Source organism: Siphateles boraxobius, unplaced genomic scaffold, assembly GCF_051911475.1.
Source record: "Siphateles boraxobius isolate OS27281-9 unplaced genomic scaffold, OSU_SipBor_1 83, whole genome shotgun sequence".
NCBI classification, from domain to species: Eukaryota; Metazoa; Chordata; class Actinopteri; order Cypriniformes; family Leuciscidae; genus Siphateles; species Siphateles boraxobius.
In genome coordinates this window covers 1,192,378-1,202,589 of record NW_027509212.1, presented here as the reverse complement: position 1 = coordinate 1,202,589, position 10,212 = coordinate 1,192,378, and the positions used below count along the sequence as shown (strand labels likewise).

The 10,212-nt window shown below is 39.9% G+C and overlaps 1 long non-coding RNA gene across 1 annotated transcript in view; it reads left to right on the top strand.

Moving 5' to 3' along the window:
• Positions 1–10,212, top strand: part of LOC143730892 (uncharacterized) — a 462,574-nt gene that overhangs the window by 95,625 nt on the left and 356,737 nt on the right. The window lies entirely within an intron of this gene.

Here is a 10,212-nt window from a genome sequence, read left to right as displayed (position 1 = left end):
AGTGTTATGTTACCTCCCATAGTTAATTGTAGTACCACCTCTTACGCTTGCATTTGGCCAGCTTTGAGTGAAAGCAGATGAGACCAGAATCATTGTATTTAATAAAAGTGACGTTTTGATTTCTATAGTAATTTTGCCTTTATTCATTTAATTGGATAGCCAACCGGGAAACCCTCTAGTGACTTGGGATCTCCTCCCCAAACAAAATTGGAGTGGCGTAGTCCAGTGCAGTAAATTTTATTTTCACTTGAAGTCTTTAAATTGATCAACATTTAACAACGGTTAACTTTGGTTCAACTTTGCATTTCAGGGCTCGACATTAACACTTGTTTGCTTGTCCGGGACAAGTGTGTTGTTTTTTTTTAAGGGGCAAGTGAAATTGAATGTTACTTGCCCTGCCAGACAAGTATCTTAAAAATAACTAGGGAAGCATCCTAACGCGATGTAAGGGGATTTACAGTCAAAGACCCAGAACCAGAGAATGAAGACCCAGAGTCAGAATAATAAATTAAAGAAAAGTTTTACTGAAGATAGTTTGCAGTTTCATCAACAGAAGTCAGCTTCAAGACTCACACAGGAGTTCGTAGGCTTACAGTTACAAAGATCACAGCAGTTATACCCTTTCCAAGGTCTAAGCATAAGCGTCGATTTCGGTGGGGACGGTGGGTACGCAAATTCCGCCATGAGTCATTTTGTACCCACCACTTTTTGAAACATTGAGGCGCCACGGATGTACCTAATACAAATAAATAAAACATCCAGTTAACTAGCAGATCATTCATTTAATTCGCTATTAAATAAGAGAGCTAGCGCTAAAATGTGGTGTTTTTGAACTCAAGCTGCTGAGCGCTCGTTGCCGCGGCAATCAGTGTCACGGATACAGGCTCGCGCAGTCTTCACTCGGACGCGCGCTTCAATCTATCGCTGTTGTGGAGACTCTCTATTCCTTCCGGTGAAATCTCAAAATAAAATCCATATAGACTGAAAATTTGATATAGACTGTAACCACTGATGAACATATTCAGTTTTGATGAGAGAAAAAAAAACTATACAAGTGCAGATTAGAACCCGCAACCTCTGACACGCTTGGCAAAAGATCAACCACTAGACCATTAAAGAACTCTTAACAAGATGTGCAGATCGATGGATTTATTTACGCGTTGAGCAGAGAGAGGCTGCACAGTTTGACAAGTTTCAGTGACGTGCGGTCTGGGTAGGCAAACTAGGCACTACCCTGCCAAAATTGTTTTTACTGTTTATTCTTGTTTTTTATATATGCAATATATGTGTTATTCCAATTGTTTAGACGTTATGATGACAAATGTGGCAGTTACGCATAATCAAATAAAAAACAAATGGTAGAATAAGAAGTGCTTTTACTGTCTAGCATTTTCTTTTACTAGCGTTTGTTTGTATGTTGCGCATGCGCACTTCGATCCTGTATTCTTCAACATGTACGGCAAAAAGCACAAATCTGCTGTGCCTTTGGACGTAAATATGTTATGCCAGTAATCATCTCCGTTACGTATCAGACATGGACCAATTAAAATCGAGATATTACTGGACATTTGCGCAGCTAACGTCATTACACCACAGCTAGCCTACATAGTTAATCCCCGCCAAATTCAAAGTCAAAATGACAGCACCGGCCGTGATCACGGAGTTAAGAAATTTTTCTTTTACAAAATCTGAGTTAATAGCAAGAGTGAGGTCTACGCGGTCCGTGTAACGCTTTGCAGTTCTTTGTTCAATTTGCACCATCACAATTAACCAAATGAAAAATTGGCTTCAAACTTTCATTTTCCATTTTGTTGGAATAATTCACAAACGGATAATTGTCTCTCAGTTTAATTTTCAATTCTACAATCTTGGGTTGTTGCATCCGAGTCTGGTTTTTGAACAAACATAAAAAAATGACTCATTGATCTGACTTTCCATTTCTCTGTGTTTTGCTCGCGGTTGGACCGTACCAGTTCCGCCGGGGGGAGGAGCGGGGGGTGGGGATGTGGATGCATTTACCCACAGCGCTGTAGCGTTATGTATATGGCACGTCTGAGTCTGACCATATTTATCATCTTCATGTTAGAACCCTATTAACTGTGTGACTTCAGGTTAAAAAACACAGATTGTCTGGAAGATGTGTGAGTGGAGTGCGCTTGATGATTACGAAAGTGTAATTCGCAGGTTAGTAGAGGAGCTGGGATACACATGCACACAAGTTCAAGAGGTCTTACAGCAGCAATATGGACTTGGGAGAGGTTCCAGTATTTCCTCCATTTCTAAATTCTGCGCATCGAGAAACATTCATCGTTTCGATTATGCACGGCTAGGGAGAGATGGTGTGGATGCAGTCGTTCGACCAGCAGTTACTGTTTGCGGCCCTGTGTATGCTAGAAAGATGATGACTGGGATGTTGAGAGCTTCGGGATACAGGTTGGGTGAAAGAACTGTAAGGCGTGCACTGGCACAAATTACCCCGCAGTACACAGAGATGCGAAGAGAGGGAACTGCTCGCCAAACTAATCCACATGTCTATTACGCTGAGTATGCCGGTCACAAAATACACATGGACCAAAACGAAAAGCTTGTGGATTTTGGAGTGACTGAAGTTGTTGCCTCTGATGGTTTCAGTGGGAAAATTTTGGGATTTTCTGTAATGCCGATCAAAAATAATCTGATAATTTATGACGATGTGTACAGAGAAATCTGCTTGAGCCATGGCCTTTTTGATCAGATAAGAGTTGATCATGGACGTGAATTTTATTTATGTCTGTATCAACAAGACAATCTTCGGGCCTTTCGCACTAATGTCAATAGACCCCCTTTCATTCAAAGTCAGTCAAGACAGAACCACGCTGCTGAATAAAAGTGGGTCGAAGTCAACTCGCGAATAAACTACCCAATTAAGTACACATTGTGTGCCTTGGCCAACAATGGTTTTTTGGACATTGATGACCCATTTTGGAAGCACTGTGTCTCAGCCATTGCTTCAAAATGCTGCATGGTTGGGCTACAGAATTTCATCCCTGCCTGGAATGCACATACAATCCCATCCAAGGGTATACCCGATGCTCTTTTTGCAGCCCATCTCAGGACCGCTCGAATCCCACCTTTTGTCTGACCTCTTTATTGGTTACTTTTCAAATTGCAATTTCTTATTAAAGTCTCATTTAAAGTCGCATTAAAAGTTGTCAGAATTTTTTTTTTTTAGATAAGTGGTTCTAGTACCAGGACAGCAACGCTACAAAAATGCGAGATTATGAGATGCTTTGCTGTAAATTACCTACTCTGTATCTAATGTTAACAATATTTAAAGCATTAAAAACGGTACATAAAGTAATAAACAACTTATACATTAATGCAGAAGAATTCTTAATAAAAAAAACAAACAAACAGTAAAATGCTGACAACAAACAGTTTTTGCAGAATTAATACTTTAAGCCCTGGTTTCACAGACAAGGCTTAAACTGGTCCTGGACTAAAATGTATGTTTGAGCCATTTTAACTGAAAGCAACTTACATATAAAATATGTCACTGTCATTGTTTTGTCACAAGATACACACTTAAAATGTTTATAAACGTTTAAATGTCCTAATTGAACTAATGCCTAATCCTGTCAAATCTAAGCCCTGTCTGTGAAACCAGGCCTTAACCTCCCATATTAGGATTATGAATTCTTTGTCATAATCAAAATCTATATTCTATAAATCTATAAAATTATATTTTATGTATTATCTGTTCTGTCAGTCTTTTCTCACTCCTGAACTGCAGCATGGAATGGTTTCATGCTACAGTACATGAACATTCTACATTATTTGCATTGATTGACATGATTTATGTTTGCCAACACATCACTATATTTATCAGCTATGCACTATGACTATGGTGAACTGGGTGTGGGGTGAGGCCCGGGTCATACGTAACTGGTATTAATGACATAAATACATTTACAAGTTGAAATGGTTTATTTTGTGAAGTACCATTGTAACATTTTGTTAAAGTCAGAATTCAGTTTCTTAAAATGCCCCACTGCATGGGGAAAATGGGGAAACACTCAAACCAGACTTTATTTCAAGTATCAGGCCCCGTCCACACTACTGCGTTTTCGTTTAAAAACGGAGAATTAAAACGAAAACGATCTCCGTCCACACCAGCGTTTTAGCTGCGTATTAGAATTGATCTCCGTCCACATTAAAACGACTGAAAACTCGGATCACGTGACCATTCTCCAACACTGTGCATGCGCGTGCCGGTGTAAACAGGAAACGGATGGACTATTCCTCAGATTTGATGAGGAAGCAAGTAACGTTAGCTACCTCTGCAAACATTAGAAAATGTCGAAGACCAGAGATTTCTTTTCATGGACCGACGACGAGGTGGAACTTTTACTTAAAGTTACAATGGAATACAAAACAGCCATGGCGGCAGAAAACACAGACTGGGAGTCGTCGCAAACCAAATACGGCGACATATTGGAAAGGTACCGGGAGCATTATCCATCGCCAGAGGAAGCCACAACGATGGGAAAGGTGTACCCCCACAATAAGGACGAAATCACTAAAGGTATGTATAGTAGGCAAAACTTTAACTTTAACGCATAACGCTCAATTTGACGTGGTTTAAGTTAGCCTGGATGTGTTTTAACAGGCCTAGCCTGGGGGGGGACGGGACGCTAGTTATATTAGCAGCTAACCTTATACTGTTTCGTGTTCACAGGGCAATTGACTACAAAACTCAAGGCAGTACGGATCAGCTACAGGCGAGCTGTAGATGCTGGTCGTCGAAGTGGCCATGGGCGAGTAGTTTTGCTCTATTTTGAGCTCTGCGAGTCGATTTGGGGAGGCTCTCCTGCAACGCATGCGATTCAGGGGGGTATCGAGACCGGCAACGTGGCGGCGGAGGCCACGGAGGAGTTCTCCAGCCCAACTGGTTCTGGGTCTTCTGCTGACCAGTTTCAAGAGAGTGCTGTGTCTCCCGAGATGATGGAGAATCGACGCCAGAGACTCACCGCTACCCTGTGTGGCCACAGGAGAGAACGATTGAAGAGAAAACTCTCCGCAAATTCCGTTGCACAGGAAGACCTGGACATAAAGAGACAGCTCCTTAACAGACTTCAGGCAACAGACAACGAATTTGTGTTATAATAATTATTTATTTATTTGCACAGTAAAGATTGTTTTAATAAAGACAATAAAAACTTATTCATTGTGTATTTGCTGTCTTTTTCATCTATCTATATCTCTAGGTTAGGTATATAGATATATTTACAGAGATATTTAGATGCAAGTATACACACCAGAGTACAAACTCACATACTCAGTTTTAGAGTCAAAAATTTTACTTTTTATTCAATCACATCTTTTTACAGGTAACATTTAATAATAAACATATGCACATTTTAAAAAACACATGGCAGTCAGAGCAAAAGGCAAAGGAATACTTTCACTGTACTGGGAAACCAGTTTTTTTTATAAACGTTAAAAAAATAAACGTTTTAGTTAAGGGTCAAGAAATGTCGTCAACACACGTCTCACTCGTTTTCCTTCATTTTCGTTGTTATCTGCTCTCACATTACAATCTCTCATGTGTGGCTGGAAATCCCTGTCATACTGGTGAGCAGCATTTATGCACTGCTCGTTTACAGGTTCATTGTTCATTTCACAATAATTGTGCAGAACAAAGCAAGCATATATCACATAAGGAAGGTTCTGCATGTTTATGTCCATCGGCCTTCTCAAAGCCGCAAACCGTGCCTTCAAACGTGAACATTCGATCACCATGCGAGCCTTGCAAAGAGATAGGCCGTAATACTGCTCCTGTGGAGTAACTCCGCCATTTGGGTACTCCTTCATGAGGTACGGCATAAGGGGATAAGCTGGATCCCCCAGAAGGAACACGGGGACAGCTTCTTCACCTTCCACTAACTCTCTAGGGCAGGAGGGTATTGTCCCATCTTTTAGGTCAGCACAGAGTTTCGAGTTAGCAAATATGCGCGCGTCGTGCACACTCCCCGGCATCCACAACAACATCCATGAAACAATACTGGTGGTCACACAAAGCTTGTACATTCAAAGAATGTTTTCCCTTTCTGTTTATGTAGTCTGTTGAGTTGGCCAAGGGTTGTTTGATTTCGATGTGTGTACAGTCAATTGCCCCCAGGCATTGTGGCATCCCGTGTGTCCGATAGAAGTTCACAACAAGATCCTTCACCTCGGCCTCTGTGCTCGGTGTTTTAATGTAGTCTGGCCCCATGAAAATGACGATGGCCTTACAGACCTGTCGGATGATTACTGAAACAACTTGTCGGGATAGTCTAAATGCATTTGCGGTTTTCCGAAGTCTCCCTTCGTCACTCAGGTAATACAACGTGCACGCTACCTTTGTTAATACATCCACGGGGATCCTCATTTTTGTTGTTGCTCCTTCCACGTGCGGACGTAGTCCTTCGCTGAGGTTGATAAGTGCCGCTCTGGACATTCGAAAGTTTTCGCACCATTCCTCAGGGACCACAACTTGATTTTTAAAATTATCCCACCATGCGCTGGTTCTTCCCGGCTTAACCCAAAACCGACGCTCCATGTACGGTTGATACCGCCGCTGCACACGGGAATTGTCATAGATCGCTCGAATAATAGTTTGCCTCCGGCGCATGTAGGCAGTTATAGCATTGTAAAATGCAGAATTTGCTTGCACAACAGCTGCTAACAAAGACATCAAAGTCAGTAACGCTTGTAATTCGTTATCCATGTTGCACTCACTAACATCAGCTACGTAGTCCAGGATGTTTTTGTTTGTTTTCTTCCGGTGACGGGACATGTGATGGGTGGCTGACGAATCAGGGAAGGATACGTCATGGGTGATGACACCCAATCATAGAGCCGAGCGTGACCTTCTACGTCATCGTTTCTAAACTCCTCCATTTTGTCCCGTCTACACTAAAACACCCTCCGGAGATTCAAAACGAAAAACGGAGCTGCAGCGTTTCTAAACTTCTCTGTTTTGGGTCTTCGTTTTTCCCGTTTTAGTGTGGACGGGAGGTGCAAACGTAGCAAAAGGTCTCCGTTTTTAAACGAAAACGCAGTAGTGTGGATAGGGCCTCAGTGCTATTTTTTTTTTTACAGTTTTGAACAGTGAAATGACCCTTAGCCAGCATATTCTGCTAGGAAAAATGTGCTATGGTTCATATAACAACAGTGTTTGTTGAAGAAAAGGGAGGGTGTCTCTCTTTAAATGGCCTATTCAAGAACAGTAACAGATACTGCTGTTAAGCAGTAATGCCTATTAAGACACTGCATATGGCACCAGGCTACACAGATAAACTCAGCTGGCTTTTTTGAATTTATGCCTCTACACACATACAAAAATGTGATACAGAAAAAGAAAAAATTACTTGACCAGATGCCATACAAACCCCTGAACACCATGCCGAAGATTCTTAAAAAAAAAAAAAAAAAAAAAAAAAAGCAAGGTGCTAAAACACATAAAATTTCTCAACATTATTATTTCTGAACTTTTGAGCCAAACTGTCAGCCAGACCACATTTAAGTCGCTTGATTTGTCAGTTTTGCCAGTACCTCACTCAGGCCTCTTAAAAACACCAGTTTGCCTGCGAACATATTTGCCTTGCATAAAAGGCAGCTGTCATTATCATTTAGATAGGTCTGGATACAGGGGCCACACCCTGCCACCTGGCCACAGCATGCCGTTATAACAAGCACAGAATTTGGGATGTTTGTGCACATCCTACATGCCAACGCATCTCGCAGAGAGGAAGCAATGGATAGTGACTTTGACACTTGAGAAACTTTCTCCTTCACCTCCGCTAAAACGTCAATCTGTTGCACTACCTCTAGGACATTAGCCTTAATGTGGTTGACTGAAATGGTTAGCTCGTTAAATTTTTCATCTATGTTTTCAGCTAGCTTTGATGCAGAGTTTTTTATCTCAAGCTCAATGCCAAGCAGGCCATCTAGAACTTCATTTTCTTCGGGGTCCACCCTGAAAAAAAAAAGTGAAAAAGACATGTCCATTATTTCACAGACAATACTACATTATATCTGTAACATTAAAGGGGTCATGAACTAGCTTTTTAAAAAAAACAAATATATTGTTGTCTGAGGTCAACTTATGACGTTCGCTTGGTTTTTACATTCAAAAACATCAAAATGAATAAGTAATAGGCTATTTTCTACCATAGTTTTGAGCCTAGCTCAAAAACGCTCGGTTTTTATGGGCGTCTCGCACTGAAGACTTGGAAGTAAACGCCCACTGCTGTGAGTGGATAACAGTTTTGCATATTATAATGAGTTTCGTGTAATGCGCGGATCGGTTGGCGGGGCAAAGTAAGTTGGCGTTGATCTTCTTCTGCGGGGGTGGTGTTTTATCCTCTTTGTCGTCATAGTTCCCCACTTTGAAAAACGAGTCGTTTGCTGAGCCTGGTGTCAATAAAAGCTTTTATTGGACTAACAAGGACGTTTTCAGTTCTGAAACTTACAGGATATTCTTATAACATGATGACCTCTTAGATGTCAAAAGCTCAAGGAAAATTTGATTTCTCAGTTCATCACCCCTTTAACATTATCAAGATGTAGAGTAAAAATCATCATCCTTATTTATATTATTATTACACATTTTAAATGTTACTTTAAAATTATACCACCATGAATAGATGCTTTATTTTGTTATTGCATGTGGCCAATGCAAGCTATTTCAGTATTCTTCAGGTTTATGGTCTTTGTTTTCCAGTTGTTTTTCTGTTCGTGTTTGAAATAAAGCTGCTTTTAATTTTCATTGTTGACTGATTGCATGAACCTGTTATAGAATTACTAGCTATACATTTTTATATAATAATTTATTAGTGTTGTCATTTGCATTATATTTTTAGGCTTATGACGCTGAAGTAAAACTATGCCAGGCCAATTTTTATACTAGCTTAATAATATTATACAATAATAAGAAAACAACCCCAATATCATCTTGACTATCGACAAAGACATCAGCTATTGGCAATATCTCCAACTATCGTAAATACACTATACTATTCAGCAAAGCGCTATTTGGGTGTTAGAATTCTAACTATTAAATATTGCTTTGAAGGAAAGGTGGTAACAGTTGATCAGGGAGATCATTAGATACGGGTTTTTCTGTACAGTGTATTGTTGCAAAACTGCATACATTTAAGCATGCAACTTAACTTTGCCTGCTTTAAAGACTTTGAGAAGCTTTCCTTTTATCACTGATAGTGTTAAATTAAGTAATTGTAATTCCCATTCATTGATCACTGTATTAGTGGGTTAAAACCAATAACATCATCCTTTGTCTGGTAAGTCACATAAGGCTCTGGCTCTCTGTTTTACACAATGTTATCTAAACACTCAGGTTAAATCTTAGGTTCTCTTATCAGTTCTAACAAAGACTTTTAAACAACTAAGAGGCTATATAATAACTTTATAAGAGTTAGATTAATTGATCAGATAATTGAATCTCAGATAATTAATTCAGTTCGGCACATCATCCTTCAACTGCTTTTTGATCATATTATTGGTTCAAAATAGCAGTGCAAGCTTTTAGTTTTACAAGATGACTCAAGTGAATCATGCAGAAATAGCAATAGGCCAACATGGATGAAAAGGTTGTTTGTTACTCTAATTTGTATCATTTTTTATCGGTCACACAGGCCTATTCTGGGACATTAGGTATACACCTGACCGTTATAACACTAGCTGTGATGATGCAGTCACACATAGTGAGTGGTGTTTACATGGTTATGCCTCTACTGCATAGTAGTTCATTTTGATTCCTGAAAAAAAATATATATATATTGCCTTTTCTTTTTGGAGGCACTTTCAAGTCTTCCCGTCTTGAGCTTGGTCAGGTCTACTGTTCTGATGGCGTATACCTTCCGGCTTGATGTTTTCCAAAATTCCAAATCTAAAAATGCAACAAAATTACTAAATTATGCCTACATTACATTTCACGGTTTCTACTTACATTTCTACAAAATTCACAAAACTGCACACACAAAATGTGAGGAACACCTTATCTCTTGTTCTTTGTTGGACTTTTTCAGATATGGTGTTGCAGTGCACTTCATAATGCCCCTACAAACCCACTTACAACAGCCTAACACTAGAATAGAATACAGTACAAATGTGTCATTTTTCAGTCTATGACCTTTGCACATGCCACATTTTACATTTTGTGTACCAGAA